This window comes from Notamacropus eugenii, chromosome 2 (assembly GCF_028372415.1).
Source record: "Notamacropus eugenii isolate mMacEug1 chromosome 2, mMacEug1.pri_v2, whole genome shotgun sequence".
In the NCBI taxonomy this organism is placed as follows: domain Eukaryota; kingdom Metazoa; phylum Chordata; class Mammalia; order Diprotodontia; family Macropodidae; genus Notamacropus; species Notamacropus eugenii.
In genome coordinates, this window is record NC_092873.1 from 518,065,897 (window position 1) to 518,083,149 (window position 17,253).

The following is a 17,253-nucleotide window of genomic DNA, read 5'->3' on the forward strand; positions in this document are numbered from 1 at the left end:
AGACATCCTTCAGTGTCTGGGACCTTCTCACTTTCAAACATTCCTCTGATATGCCTGCCCCATTTTCCCAGGGGTGAATTCCTTCTGAGAGTGTTATTTTGTGTTGCTTTCCCACAATAGAATGTAAGCCCCTTGAGGTCAGGACTGTCTTTCTTTTTGCTTGTATTGAGATCCCTAGTGATTAGCACAGTACCTGGCACACAGAGAGTACTCAAGTAATGCTTGTTGTGTCTCTCCTTGCCACGTAACTACTAAGTGGTAGAGACAAGATCTGAACCCAGTTCTTGTGATTCCAAGTCTAATGTTCTAACTCTTAGGCAATTGCTGCCTCAATAGACCTGCTAATGCTGACCTCTGGGAGGTGCTATGGAAGGGTAGGAAGGTGATAAGACATGGTGTGGACTTTTGGAAGATTTCTCTGACATCCTTTACTTGATACAACAGATGGGGACGGTGCAACTGGACATGAAGGGGCCAGAAAGAAAATCCCTACCTTCAAGGAGCTTATAATCTATTTAGGATTTTATTTTTCCCCAGTTACATGTAAAACCAATTTTTAACATTTACTTTTAAAACTTTGAGTTCTAAATTCTTTCCCTTCTTCCCTCCCCATGCCCCCACATTGAGAAGGCAAGCAATTCAATATAGGTTATATATATATAGTCTTGCAAAACATTTCCATAATAGTCATGTTGTGAAAGAAAACATAGACAAAAAACTCAAGAAAAATAAAGTAAAAAAAGTATGTTTCAATCTGTATGCAGACACCAGGACTGAGGAGCTTACAATCTAAAAGAGAAAGAGAACATAAAGAAAGGAAGCTGGAAAGTGGATGCTGGGGGAGGACATCAGGTACTCAATACTGGGGCGTCTTGCCCCATGGAGTTCAAACTAAGCAGAACAGAGTGGGTGGATTTCAAGGAGAAATGTGTTCATGAGAGCTGCCTCCATAAATGGTTGATTTGCCTTGTTGGAAGTCTTCAAGCAGAAGCCAGAGGACACTTGTCAGACATGATGCTAAGGGGGCCTTTCGTTTTAGATACTAGTTGGACAAGATGGCTTCCAGGGTCTCTTTCAGCGGTTAGATTCTGTCATTCCAATGTTTCCCTGTATCACTGAAATCCTGTGGCCCTGAAGACTTGATGATTTATGGGCTCAAAGTTAGAAGGATCTCAGAGGCCTTCTAGACCAAACCCTTCATCTTATAGATAAGGAAGATGAGGCCCAGGAAGCTTAGATGGCTGAGTTTACACAGTTGAGCATCAGAGACAAGATCGGAGTCACCTCCTCTGCTTGCAGTGAGTTCTCCTCTTTTCAATGTTCAGAGACCTTCCCAGTAATACAGAGATGCGAGGATTATGTACATCTGAATGGGGCATATAGAAACTGAAACGATTGTCATTACCCATCAGAAATTTTCATTAGTGGGGATGCTCATGATTTGTATGAAGTGGGTCTACAAATGATCAGTTTGTGGAGAATAGCCATAAGTCACTGACTGAGATACACAGATAACAATTGTTTCCATATCGAGAAAGAGGAGCTCCATTTTATAATATGTAATTATCCAAACCCACCATTCACTACATTCACCATGAGATTTACAACCATGGCAGAGCCATTCTGAGACTGGGGGCAATTTCTCATGATTTATAGGGAGAAATTCAGTGTATGAGCAACACCCACTCTCCTTATTAAGTTGATGGGATTTCTGTCAAAGATAAGGAGGTGGCATAGCTAGTGTAGTGGCTAGAGCCCTAAACTTGGAATCAGGAAGAAGAAAGAAGAAAGAGGTAAGAAGAAGAAGAAGAAGAAGAAGAAGAAGAAGAAGAAGAAGAAGAAGAAGAGGAAGAAGAAGAAGATGATGATGAAGATGCTGGTGGTGGTGATGATGATGATGATGATGAAGGAAGGGCAGAGATAATGAAAAAGTATGAAGATTAAATTGAAAAACACTGGAGAGGTAGCTAGTCTCAGAGTCAAGGAGATCTGGATTCAAGCCTCACCTCTGATATTGATCATATGGCCCTGAGTAAATTATTTTTCCACTCGATGCCCCAGACAAAGTTCTAAGGGAGTAAATTGTGAATAGTTACTGACTTTAATTTGCAGTGGGGTATAGAGGTGAAGAAAAAAAAGGAACCCAAGATATTTCTGTTCTTGACATGAGTGACTCCATTTTAGAATTATTGACCATCTCAATCCACTCCTTTGTGATGGGATTTTTTCCCCATCCAGTTTTATTTTCAAAGTCTTTCACTATATTTTCATCATGAACAGGATTCTTTTCACAATGACCAATGAGGCAGTAAGACATTACACCCCATATGTAAGATTTTATACTCTCGTTTGCTTTTGGTATGGCTCACAATTACCTTGGACCCAGCAATAGTTTAAATTTTGTTGAAGATTTCTTGTTTTTACTTCTATATATTTCCCTTGATGGAAACTAGCTTGAAGTTGTTCTTTGGACAACAGAGTTATGGAGTCATTCAATCAATCTTTCCAAGCCATTGTTTACTTGTAATATCCTGAAAGCTTGCTATCTATTTAGATGTAATCTTGAAGCACTTGGTCCTTTCCCACCCCTACAGGGAGCTTGCCCACCAGGAATTCCCTACCCCAGAGAAATCTCTTGTCTGCACAAAACGAAGAAGAACTTAAATTTCCAAAGATCTTTGGAGTTTAAAACTCATTTACTCTCAACAATCCCGAGATAGGTAGTGCAAGTATCCTTGTGCAAATTTTGCAGATCAGAACATTGTGGCTCAAAGAGGTTACTAGGAAAGAACTTCTAGGTACGGTTTTGTTTATATTTCTCAAAAGAATCTTTTGTTTCACTTTTACTAATATACCCTGCCCCCACATCCAGAATTAATACCCACAAAATAGAGTTTATAATTAGGCAAGTATGTTTAAAGTTTGTAATTTCACTTTCCCAGGAAGAACACCCTCAGGCTCCGCCAATCCTCTGCTTTGGTGATAGAACCTCTAATCAAAATCTAACAGCTTAAGTTAGCCAATTATTTTCTTTATATTAGAAATCCAAGTGGAAACAAAGCATAGGACATTGCTAATTGTTCTTCCATGGTGAGGGGATAAGTTGGTGTTTTTTAAGTGGTCAGAAATCAGGGGTAGAAGAAAGATAAATGTGACACAGTAGGAAAAGCAATCAGCTGGGAGTCAGGAGACCTGGGATTTATTGTGTGGGACCATGAACTGTGGGACCTAATACAGTTCACATCTTCTCTGTGCCTCAGCTTCCTTATCTGTCAAATTGTATCAAAGGGCCCTTTGGCTTCTTATACTGTATGAATCTGTGAGATTCAAATAATATAAGACTCAGATACAGAGCCTATGAGACTACTATGACTGAACTGGCTTCTTCTTAAATGGTACAATTGGAGATGGAGTTGGGGAGGAAGGTGACTAGCCTTCTTGGTAATCCATCTCCCAATGTCTATCTGTCTGTCTTTCTCCCTCCCTCTCTCCTCCCCATCTCCTCCCCTCCTTTCCCTTCCCCTTCTCTCTCTCTGTCTCTGTCTCTTTGTCTCTCTCTCTTTTTCTCTCTCTCCGGCTGTCCCCTCCTAACAGCCAACTACCCAGCGTTGCATTGGTGGAAAGTCCTTCAACCCCCTCAATTCTGTAAAACATTGATGGAAACTAATAGAGCCAGGCTCAGCTCTCCCATCTGCAGCTCACCTCAGCATGTGCCCATCGATGGCTGTCAGATGCCCATTATACATGCTGGAAAAGGGCAGGCCACTAAGGAGGAAGCATGGTGGGAGGCCAGCCATGTTCAGTAATCACTCCTAGGCAGAAGTTGGCATGGAAACACATAACATGAGTGAAACATAGATATTCCCTGAACCTTGAGGCAGAGAGCAAGCTAGGAGATGAGAAACGACACCACAGGTTTGCATACAACAGTCTAGACATCACAGAATTGTATATCTGGAAGGGAACTTTGGGATTATCTGACATACCTTGCTCCTTTTAAAAAATAGGAAACTGAAGCTTAAAGAGGTGAAGGGTCTTACCCAAGGTCACAGAGTGTGTCAAAGGCTTAATTGACAAGAGAATCAATCCTCCTCTCTCACAGCTTCTCAGGATCATAAACACAGAACTGGAAGGAACCTTGGGGTCATCAAATCAGACCCCTCATTTTATAAAGCAGAGACTGAGAGCTGTAAAAACTTAGAGGTTATTTTATAGAGCTAAAAAAAAACAATTACAAAAGTTATCTGGAAGAACAAAAGGTTCAGAATATCAAGGGAATAAGTGGAAAGAAATGCTAGGGAAGGTGACCTAGCTGTACCAGATCTTAAATTGTATTATAAAGCAGCAATTATTAAAGCTACTTGGTACTGGCTAAGAAGTAGAGTGGTGGATCAGTGGAATAGATTAGGCATGCAAGACACAATGGTCAATGACTATAGTAATCTACTATTTGATGAATCCAAAGACTGCCACTTCTGGGATAAGAACTCACTATTCAACAAAAACTGGGAAAGCTGGAAAATAGTATGGTCTAAATGAGGCATAGACCAACATCTTACATCCTATACCAAGATAAAGTAAAAAATGGGTACATGATTTAGATATAAAGATTGATACTTTAAGCAAAGTAGGAGAGCAAGGAATAGTTTACCAGTCAGATCTACGGAGAAGGGAAGAATTTATGTCCAAACAAGAGATAGAGAACATTATAAAATTTTGATGATACTGAATTGAACATTTTCTGGACAAAGTGAATGCAACCAAGATTAGAAGGGAAGCAGTAATCTGGGAAACATTTTTTGCAGCCAGTGTATCTGATAAATGTCTCATTTCTAAACTATATAGAGAACTGAGTCAAATTTATAAGAATAAAAGCCATTCTCTGGTTGGTAAATGATCAAAAGATATGAATAGATGGTTTTCAGAGGAAAAAAATTAAAACTATGTAAAGTCATAAAAATGATCTAAACCGTTGTTGATTAGAGAAAAGAAAATCAAAACCACTCGAAGGTACCACATCTTGCCTATCAGATTGGTCAACATGGCAAAACAGGAAAATGCAAAATGTTGGAGATATGGGAAATTTTAAAAATTAATGCATTACTGGTGGAGTTGTGAACTGATCCAACCATTCCAGAAAGCAATTTTGAACTATACCCAAAGGGCTATAAAATTGACCCAGCAATATGACTTGTAAGTCTATATCCCAAAGAGATCATAAAACCAGGAAAAGGTTTACAGCAACTCTTTGTGTGGTGGGCAAGAATTGGAAACTGAGGGGATTCTTAATCGACTGGGGAATGGTTGAACAAGTTGTAGTATATGAATATAATGTAGTATTGTTATGCTATAAGAAATGGTGAGCAGGAAGACTTCAGGAAAACCTGGCAAGACTTATACGAACTGATGCTAAGTGAAATGGGCAAATGAGAACATTGTATACAATAACAGTCACATTGTGTGATGAGTAACTCTGATAGACTTGGCCCTTCACAGCAATGCAAGAACTTAAAGCATTTCCGAAGGACCCTTGATGCAAAATGCCATCCACATCCAGAGAAAGAACTATGGAATTGGAACACAAAATAAAGCAGACTATTTTTTCCTTCATTATGTTTTGTTTTTCTCATGATTTCTCTCATTTGTTTTAATTCTTCTATGCAACATGACTAATGTGAAAATGTGTTTAATACGAATGTATGTGTAGAACTCATATAAGATTGCATGCTGTCTTGGGGAGGGGATAAAAGAAGGGGGATAAAATTGAAAACTCAAAATCTTATGCAAGTGAATGTTGAAAACTAAAAATAAATAAATAATTTTTAAAAGTGGAAGGGATAATGAACTGTTGTATAGTGAAGTGAGCAGAGCCAGGAGAACGATATATACGGTAACAGCAATATCGTTTGATGAAGAATTGTGGATAAATTAGCTATTCTCAGCAATACAATGATCCAAGACAATCTCAAAGGACTAATGATGAAGCATACATACTATCTGCCTCCAGAGAAAGAATTGATATTGTTTTAACAAGGATTAAAGCATGCTATTTTTTAGGGGGGAAAACAAACTTAGAGATAGAATCAAACTCTTTCCTTTTTAAAGATGTTAAGGTAATGGACTTAAAAACCATTGATTTTAACCACCTTATATTACAAATGAGAAAACTGAGAACTTTCCTTCAAGTATATTTAGAGTTTAGGGTAGCTAGATGGCACAGTGGATAGAGTACCAAGTTTGGATTCAGGATGACCTATCTTCCTGAGTTCAAATCTGACCTCAGACACTAGGTGGGCAAGTCACTTCACTCTGTCTGAGTTTCCTCATCTGTAAAATGACCTGGAGAAGGAAATACCAAACCACTCCAGTATCTTTGCCAAGAAAATTCAAAATGAGGCCATGAAGAATTGGACACAACTGAGATCGCTAAACAAACTGCCTACCACATGCCGGGCACTGTGCTATGCAGTGGGGATATGAGGAAAGGAAATAAAAAAAAAAACAAAATAGCTCCTGCTCCACAGAATAAACATCAGAGTCAAGGCTGGGGTAGGGGAAGAGAGCCAAGATATGAACAGTTATATACAAGCAAGTTATAGACAGGATAAATTGGAGATAACTAACAGAACTAGAATTAGAGGGGGTGTTGAATAACTTGCCTAGGGTCACAGAGATCATAAATATGTAAGGTAGGAGTTGATCTCACCTCTTCCAAACTCCACCTCCAGCACCCTGTCCACCATACCACACTGCTTCTGTCTTCCTTGTCCAATGATTTTTTTGTAAAATATGCTTATATGTTCCTGTTAAAAAAAAATCACTGTCATATCCCAATGATGTTTTATGCCTCAACACATACACATATTTCGCATCTATAGGTCACCTCCTATTCACCCAAAGATAGGATAGAGAACTGGTCTAGGAGTCAGGAAGAGCTGGGTCCTTACTTTGCCATCAATCCAGTGAAGTCCCACCTGATCCCTGAATGAACAAGAGTCCTAAAGTTAGATAGCGTTGTTTTCCTTTATATGATTGTGATCCAACCATCAGGTAAATTATTATCTTGGTACTGCCTAAGTCACTCCAAATCAAGTCATATAAGATGCCTCAAGTTTTTCTTAGTTCTTCATATTCCTTATTTCATACAGAAAAATAGTGTATGTTTATGCCATTTAAAATATATATTTATTTATTTTTAGTTTTTGACATTCACTTCCATAAGATTTTGAGTTTTTAATTTTCTCCTCTTCCTCCTCCCTTCTCCCCAAGACAGCATGCAATCTGATATAAAATCTACACATACATTCCTATTAAACATATTTTCACATTAGTAATGTTGTAAAGAAGAATTAGAACCAATTGGAGGAACCACAACAAAGAAGAAACCAAACAAAACAACAAAAGAAAAGGAGAGCAAATAGTCTGTTTCGGTCTGCATTCAGAGTCCATAGGTCTTTCTCTAGAGGTAGATGGCATTTTCCATCATGAGTCTTTTGGAGTTGTCTTAGATCCTTGCATTGCTGAGAAGAGCTAAGTCTACCAAAGTTGGTCATCACACAATGTGGCTGTAACTGTGCACAATGTTCTCCTGGTTCTGCTCACTTCACTCAGCATCAGTTCATGTAAGTCTTCTCAGGTTTTCTGAAGTCTGCCTGTTCATCACTTCTTATGGCACAATAGTATTCCATTACATCCACGTAAAACTTATTCAGCCATTCCCCAACTGATGGGCACCCTCTCAGTTTCCAGTTCTTTGCTACCATGAAAAGAGCTGCTATAAATATTTTTTGTTCATGTGGGTCATTTTTCCATTTTCATGATATCTTTTGGATATAGACCTAGGCATGGTATTGCTGGGTCAAAAGGTGTGCCCAGTTTTATAGTTCTTTGGCTATAGTTCCAAATTGCTCTCCAGAATGGTTGGAGCAGTTCCACAACTCCACCAACAATTATGCCAAATTTTGTTTAGCTGTTCTCTTATCAGTGATTCTCATTTTCCATCCAGTTCTTTGTTCCTTCCAAAAGTGCTATTGTGCATATGATTTTGCTCATACGGAACTTGTCCTGATATTTTTGACCTCCTTAGAATACATATTGAAAAGCAGTATGTCTGAGTCAAATGGTACACATAGGTTACAACTATATTAGCATATTTCTACATCATTTTAAATAACGGTCAGACCAATTCACAGTTTGCCCACAAAGAATTCTTGTAGGATATCTTCCAATGGACCCTCCAGCATTAACCATTTCCATCTTGTACCATTTTTGCTAAGAGGCAGGATGGTGTAATGGAGAGAGGGTGGCTTGAGAGCCAAGCAGATCAAGATTTAAGCCCATTTCTGATACATACCAACTGTGTGTCCCTGGGCAAGTTACAATTTCTCAGTGCTCTAGGCAAATCCTTAATTCCATAATTTGCAGAGGAAGTGTCAGTGTGGCTTGGTTAAATGAATTCTCTATATCAATAAAATCACAAATTTTGTTCCTATTTCCTAAAACTTTTTCTAATCTAAGAGATGACATGAAACCTCAAAGTTGTTTTAATTCATATTTATCATATTATTAGTGATTTGGAGTGGTGGTTGTCAAATATTTTAGTTTCCCTAAAATTCTTTAAAAATATTGAACACCTCCCAAGAACTTTTGTTTATGTGGATGATTCCTTTTTTATATTTACTGGATTAGAAGTGAAAACATCTTAGTATTATCATGAAAATAGTTTTGACCTCCTGAAAGTATCTCATGGATCTCCACAGGAACCTAGGACATACTTTGACAATTGATTTGGATTATTCTTTCACATGACTGTTTATGGCTTACATATCTTTTTATGTAAAGTGTCTCCTTTTAAAACTTATCTACTGGGGAATGGCTCTTAAAAGAGGATTTTTCTTGGATGAATTCTCCTTGTCTGTTCACATGGCCGTCAGAGAACTGAGACTGGTAGCCCAAGGAGCAATGAGACTGAATTTTTATCCTTCCCAAGATCACGAGGTGGTCACAATCCTGAAATGGTATGAAAGATAGAAGCTTGTAACACATATGTAGGTGGCAAAGAGAGGGAATTCCACCATACCATAGGATTTAGACCTAAACAAAACCTTAGAAAACATCAAGTACAATCACTTTACCTTATAGATGGTGCAACCGAGAGAGCAAAGAGACTTTCAGTCTTGTCCAAAGCCATGCAGAATAGAGTCAGAATTTGAATCCAAGTTCTTTGGCTTCAAGTCAACTATATTTTCTAATTCAATTCAACAAATGTGTAAGAAATGCCTACTACAGGCAAGGCATAAAAGGGCAAAAAGGAAGGAGTCCCTGTCTTCAAAGAGTTTTTATTCTACTGGTGGCTATAACATGTACACAAAGAAGTAACACAATTTTGTGCAAAGTAATTTAAAGTAAGAAGAAACCACTTTGGGGAGGAATAAGGGAAGGCTTCATGGAGGAGCTGGTGCTTGAAGTGGACTTGGAAGGAAGCAAGTGATTGATTCTCAAAGAAACACTAGTTATGGGAGTGTATTGCCAACATGGAACAGTATATACAAATGTATGGAGATTAGAGATGGAATACCACCTATAGAGAAGAGCCAGTAGACCAGTTTGACTGGCACAGACAGTATATGAAGGGAAGTTCTATGAAATAAAATTTAAATAGGTGGGAAATCAGTTTATGAAGCATTTTAAAGTTTAAGTATAGGAGTTTGTACTTCATCCTACAGGCAACAGGGAACCACCAAAGTTTTTTTGTTGGTTTGTTTAGTAGAGGGAAGACATAGCAATAACTAGACTTAAGAAATATCAATTTGGTAGCTGGGTGGAGGATAATTTGGAGAGTGGAGAGCCTGGGAGCAAGACCATCTAGGGCAAGGCTATTGCAATATTCTAGGTGAGAGATGAAAAGAGCAGTGGTTGAGTGGGTAGGGAGAAAGGTACAGATCTAGAGAGATTATAAAGGTGGAATTGAGGAGAAATTTCATAACTTCCTGTTACTAAAATAAAAAAGAGGAAAGTGTCAAGCATGACTCCAAAATAACAAATCACATTGACCTCATGTTGAATTTTCACTTGAAGACAGTAAAATAGGGTTGTAAGGAGGGCAACCTCCTATCACATCTACCAGATCCTATGCCCATCACCTAGGGAATGGCCACCCCATGACCCAGACAGCTGTTGTTATTTCTCTACTTAGTCCTGAATTTTTTGTATCATTTTCACCAAATCAATCCTGATGCTTTTGAGTGTTCTGATCCAGATGAGTAAACACAGTGCTGTATACCAAATCTCTGAAAGCTCTCCATTCTTCTTCTCTTTCACTGATTCCAACCATATGTTGTCTCACTTTTCACTCCAAGTCAGTAACAAACTGTTTGAGGAAGCTGAAGCCCTCTAACCTGTTGGCATTAATTAAATCTTCTGGTAATCATCTTGTCTTGAATTACCACTTTTCTAAAATGAGAGTGTTTAGCTTGGAGAGAATAAGTCTATGGTTGGTCCAGAACTCTACACCATACGTCACCTTCATCACTCTCATATATCCTGTCTCTTCTACTTGTACGGGCATAGTCTATTAAATGTCATTATTTGCTGCAAGGGTGCATCCATGAAGTTTTATTATGCTAAATGGAAGACAGTGTGATGATGAGAAGGACGTGACACACACAAGTATTCAGTAGTAAATACCCATTGCTATTGCTGTTCCCAACTCCATTTCTCACAAGAACTTCCTTCCTTGTCTAAAATGTAGGCTTCACAGGATTTACCAACAAGATGTTTCGTCTATCTCTGAGAAGACAGTGTTTAACTCCATTAAAAGTAAAGTGCAAGCAAAGCTTAGAGAGTTACAGAATTCTTGATTCAGTAAGAAGACCTAAGAGATTCAATTTTATACTGATAGTAACAATCCAAAGCACTTATGTGATGCCTTGAAGGCTTTTTATAGACCAATGATGCATCTTAACTACTCAGTGCTGATGGAGCTACATTGATTAGTGATAAGAACATGATCCTGGAGAAATGGGTTGAACATTTCCATAATGTTCTCAACAGATTATCATCAATCAATGCTGAAGCCAATGACCATATGCCTTACATAGAAGTCATCCCCTCTTTAGTTGAATTTCCAACTGAAGAAGAGGTTTTGAATACCATTAGGCTCCTCTTATGTGGCAAAATACATGGTACTGATTCCATTCCAGCAGAGATTTACAAGGCAGGGGATCCACTGCTCGTATAAAAGCTGACTGAAATCTTCTAAGTATTATAGCAAGAGAAGGTTATCCCCAGGAGATCAGGGATGTCTCCATTGTCCATCTCTATAAAAGAAACAGAAATATGCTGTCCTGTGACAACCAAAGGGCCATCTCTCTCTTAGTCATTGCCAGTAAAATTCTTGCCAGAGTCTTCTTTAATAGGCTGATTCTTCATATAGAAAATTTTCATCTATCTGAGAGCCTGTGTGGCTTCAGAAAGGGCCAAGGAACAGTCTATGTGGTGTTTGCTGCCTGACAACTCCAGGAGAAATGCCAGGAGCAGAACAGAGGTTCGTATATAATGATCATTGACCTGACCAAGGCCTTTAACACTATAAGTCATGATCGTGACAAAATTTGGTTGCCCAGAGAAGTTCATCATTATTGTATGTCAGTTCCATGATGGCATACCTACAGGACTTCTGGATCATGGACAATGCTCTCATGCTTTCCCAGTCACTGATGACACAAGACAGGGTGATGTGCTTGCTTCCACATTTTTTAGGACAATGTTTTCAACAATGTTGTGAGATGCCTTCAACAAGGATTCAACAAGTTCATTTATATCTCACTGAGAGTAAATTATTTCATTTGAAAAGGCTATAAGCCAGCTCTAATATGCAGGGAGAGTTGGTGTACAACATTTTGTTTGCACTTGATTATGCACTCAACGCAGCCTCTGAGTTGCAACAGAATATGGATCGACTCTGACACTTGTACTGATTTTGTTCTGTCACTTAACACCAAGAAAACAGAGGTTTTCTCATCAGCCAGCACCATATCATCCATACATGGAACATTGGTTATAGTGAATGGAGAAATGCTGAATGTTATAGATAAGTTTACTTATCTTGGCAGTATACTTTCCAGGAGTATACCTAGCTATGAGTAACTGAGTTGACTTATGTGAATTTTCAGTCTCTATTTCTCCTATAATTTTCCTTTTTCTAGCTTTCTTTCTCTTCATCATACTTCCTAGATTGAAGTTTTAGTCCTGGGTAAGCAGAGTGATGGTACTGATTTTGGGACATAGGAAGATTAGAGGGATAGGTTAGGAGGGAAATATGATGAAGTCTGTTTTGGACATAGTGATTTTGATATATTTCTAGAATATCTCATTGGAAATGTCCAGTAGGGAGTCAGAAATGCAGACCAGAAGTTCTGGGGACTGCAGAGAGATTAAGACTGAAGAATGATCAACATAGAGGTGATAATTACAGCCAAGGAAGCTGACAGAGAGAGGGGCAGAAGGAGAAGGAGGGGGAGGGAGAGAGAATAGGGATGAAAGTGGAGTAAACTGCAGGAGAATATGGAAAGGGATCAGGGCATATATAGAGTGGTTGACCTTGATGAGAAAAGGAATTAGAGACAACAGAAAAGGAGAAAATGGAGATGATGGCAAGGGGTTACAAAATGTAGGAAAGAGGAAAAGAGGGAGCTCTATTTTCTTAGTAAAAAGTAGAAGTTCTCTGAAGAGAATAGGTAAAATCTGGGAGGCTGAAGGAGAAAAGACAGGATTTAGAATAGATTTTTTATTAGAATAGAGAGACAACCAGAAGGAAAGAGTAAAACTGCTAGCTGGCCACTGTGAGGTGACCCTAGACACTCAAGGACATAAATTCAGGGTGGGGCCAGTCAGAGTAATTGTACTTTATCTAGCCCTGGAAGTAGGTCTGGTAAGGTGACAAGAGGTTAGGGCCAGATAGTGGAATTCCAGGGCTCTTGATCTCAGATCTAGAAAATGTGTTTGTGACTGTATTAGCGTGTGATCAGCCCTACATGGCAAAGGAGCAGGTAATGTCCAAGTAACCAGGTTTGAGAAGGTTGATCAGTTGGAGGAATGGGGGCTGGGAAGAAGGAACCAGGTATTTCAGTGGTTTCTATAAAGACCCAGCAGAGATGCCACCTCCTACATGAAGCATTCCTGATACCCCCAGCACACACATTAGTTCACACCTTCTCACTCTTGAAATTACTTTGTATACATATGTATAAATTTTTCTTTTCTCTGTCTATGTATGTGCTTTTTATAGCCCTAGAAGAATATAAGCTATTTGAGGGCATGAACTTTATTTTGTCTTCTTATGCCTGACACCTAGCACAATTAAACTGCACTTATGAAGCACCTGTGGCATGACCATAAAAGGTGTTTAATAAATGTTTCTTAAAATCCCCATGTAGTGAATGCTCTCTGCTTGTCCTCAGTAATGGTGCATTTGTACATATAACATGCCATGTTCCACAAATGGAAATGAACCTCTGAAGGTCCCGATGCTCCCTGAGATGACCTGAGAATCCCATAAAGAAAACATGGGAGACAAAACAAGGAAGCTCATTGTTCTTTACCACTGGAAACAAAAGACTGAAATGGAGAATACAGTCAAAATTAGTCCCACAGCCACTCCGAGTGTTGAGGAAGTTATCTGACTACAAATTAGAATCCCAGGCTTCACAGATCGCACAGAAGCACATGGTGCAGAACCAGGCAAACTGAAGGAAAGAGTGAACAAAAATCTATGAGGAAAGACCCAGGGCCAGGTTTGTGTCATAAATCTTTCTGTCAGATACATAACAGATAGACAAGCAATCCTCATTTCCTCTGTGCAATGGGGATAACTATTGGGATGGTCCCCCTAAGAGATGGCTTAGCAAAAAATAGCTTATATTCATATAGGGCATTATGGTCTGATATCCATTATCCCACTTGGTGCTCCCAACAATCCTGTGTTATAGACAGTATTGTTATATCCATTTTATAGATGAACACACTGAGAATGACTGAAGTCAGGTGATTTTCCTAAGGTCACACAGTCAGTAAGAGTCTGAGTTGGGATTTAAACTCAAGCACTCCTGACATCATCATGCTCTCTAAACTTTAACTACCACTACCACTACCACTACTACCACTACTATTACTATTACTACTACTATTATTTTCTCATTGTTTAATCAGTTTTCAGTCACATCTGACTCTTTGTAACATTTGGGGCTTTCTCAGCAAAGATACTAGAGTGGTTTATCATTTTTTTCTCCAGTTTATTTTACAGATGAGGAATCTGAGGCAAACAGGGTTAAGTGAATTGCCCAGGGTCACACAGCTGGTAGATGTCTGAGGCCAGAGGTGAATCTGGGTCTTCCTAAATCCAGCCCTGGTGCTCTTCTCTACTGCACCACTGAGCAGCCTTTTAAAAATAAGTGCCAACAGTTGTAGGCACACACAAACACACATACCTTGCCAATTAGAGGGCAAGCTCTACAATACTGCTGAGACTTTTAAAATTCAACAACACAGGGCACAGCCCTATCACTCCACCTTAGTTGCATCTCTGCTAACATTCTGAATTCTGAACCACCTTCTGCCACTGCTAATCTCTGAGACTGGAGTGGGATGATGTTTCCTTGGTGGGGGAGCATGCCCACATTTCTCTAACCTACTCATCTCATTAGTCAGCCTGTATGGTTCCAGGTGGGGACAATCCTCAGCATCCTCTTTAACTCCGTAACCTGTCACTCTACATACAACTCACAAACCCAATGGACATCCACATTTCTGACATGAAAACAGCCAACAACTTCCGTGTATCTTTGGGCTCTTTGCTGAATAATTAAATGCTCTACCCCCAGCCAGGCTGGATTGATTTCCTAAACATCTCTGGTGTTCTTGGATCTTGACTTATCAGGGACCTCCCCCTCTCTCTTTCAGAAATGGCACCAGGAAAAGGCTAAAATCCAAAAAGCAAACAAAGACCTTGTTTCATTGTGGCTTCTTCCTGAACACGTTTTTCAGCTCTCTCCCTTTTTTCTTCCTCTAGGCAACCCTTGCATAAAAACATCCATTCACCAACTGTTCACCAACTGTTCCTCCCCTCCATTGGCATACCTGGTGCTACATTGTAGAAGCCTGTACAAATTCCCTCTCCAGCCACCTACATTCCCAAAGCTTGCCTCCATCATCAGCTATAACACAGTCCAAGGCACTGAGAGGAGAGAGATATAGACTCTCTACCAGAAGCAAGTAGGACTCGGTGGGCTTGTGTGAAGGCACAGAGCCAACTTTGTTCTCCTATTGTTAACAAAGCACGTGGCCTCAGACTTGTTACAGAATCTTCTATAGACTCATAACTAGAGAGAACCTCAGAGATCATTTGATGTGATCTATAAATTATTTACAGATTGGGAAACTGAGACCCAGTTAAAGATGTGATTTACACAAGGACACCGAATGAGTCAGAGATCGAATCTATAATAATAGCTTATGCTGTATATTCAATCTGTGGCCAAGTCATTAAGATCCTACTTTTGTGATGTCTCTCACATATGCCCCCTTCTCTTTTGACACTGACCTCACTCTAGTGCAAGCCATCATCACCTCAAATCTAGTCTACTGAAATAGCCTGTGGTTAATCCTACTGCCTCAAATCTTTGTCCATATCAGGCCATGTTCCACTCAGGAACCAAACATATCTTCCTGAACCTCATGGTTAACAACATCACTTATTCAATAAACTCCAGTGGTTCCCTATTGCTTCCAGGATCAGATATAAAATCCTCTGTTTGACTGTTAAGTCCTTCATGACCTGAGCATCTTTCCAGTCTTCTTACAACTTCAACCTCTCATCCCCAGCCACCATCCCATAGTCTATGATCCAGTGACATTGGTCAACTTGTTCTACCTCCATCCCCCCACTCTGGGCATCTTGAAGGGCTGTTGGCCATTTTCCCCTTCATCGTTGCCTCCAGGCTTCGTTGGCTTGGGAAAGTGAAATAACAGCTAAAATTCCACCTTCTGCACAAGCTTTTCCCAATCTCCTGCAATACTAGTCCCTTCCCTCTGTGAATTATCTCCAATTTATCCTGTTTAGATCTTGTTTGTACATTTGTTGTCGTTCAGTTGTTTCAGTCACATCTAACCCTTTGTGATCCCATTTGGGGATATCTTGGCAAAGATAGTGAAGTGTTTAACATTTCATTCTCCAGATCATTTTACAGATGAGAAAGCTGAGGCAAACATGTTTAAGTGACTTGCCCATGGTCACACAACCAAGAAGTATGAAAGACTCACCTTCCTTACACCGGGCCCAATATTCTATCTACTGTGCCAGCTAGCTTCCCCTATTTATATGTAGTTGTTTGCATATTGTCTCCTCCACCATGCTGTGAGCTTCTGAAGGGCGGGAACTGTTTCTACCTTCCTTTGTACCCCAGGGCTTAGCACAGTGCCTGGAACCTTCATAAAAGCTTGTTGACTTGACTTATCCCTGCCACAAGTCTTCTCTTTTTAAGTTTCTTATCCTCTCTGAGCCTCAGTTTACTCAGCAATGAAAAAGGGACAGTTATCTTTCCTACTTATCTTAGGGTTTGATGAGAATAAAATTATATCATAGGAACACAGAGTTATAGATGAAAGAGAACACAGGCAGGAATCAGCAGGCAGAGACAAGAACATGGGATTGCAGAGCTACTTAGTCCCATCTTTCATTTATAAGTGAGGAACCTGAGACCTAGGGGGGACAAGTGACTGTCCCAAGACCATTCTCAGCATGCATCATAGGTAGGATTTCAGCCTAAGTGCTCTGAATCCAAAACTGGGCCTTTCCATTGTGGCAAGGTGGAAAGTATTAGAAGAGGGCTGAGGGGAGAGAATGGCATCTAAATATAGAAAAGGAAGAGATAAGCAAATGCTTAGAGTCAGTGACTGCCTAGAGCAGAGATCATGGCACATGTGACAGTGAGGCTGGGAAACTAGAAGCCATAGAGTCACTGAAGCTTAGAGTTGGATGGGATTTCAGAGGCCATCAACTTCAATCTGTACCTGAAAAAAGATTCCTGTTGGTAACACTAGTGAGTCAACCTTAAATTGGCCTATATTTGGAGCCAGAAGACCTGGATTCAAATTCTGTCAGTGCTACTGACCACCTGCGTGAAATTGACAAGTCACTTCCCCTCCCTGAGCCTTAATGAAAGGATTTGACAGGATGACCCTTAAAATCCCTTCTAA

The 17,253-nt window shown here is 39.7% G+C and overlaps 1 protein-coding gene across 13 annotated transcripts in view; it reads right to left on the reverse strand.

Moving 5' to 3' along the window:
* DAB1 (DAB adaptor protein 1) overlaps positions 1–17,253 on the reverse strand; it is a 1,307,076-nt gene that overhangs the window by 1,002,885 nt on the left and 286,938 nt on the right. The window lies entirely within an intron of this gene.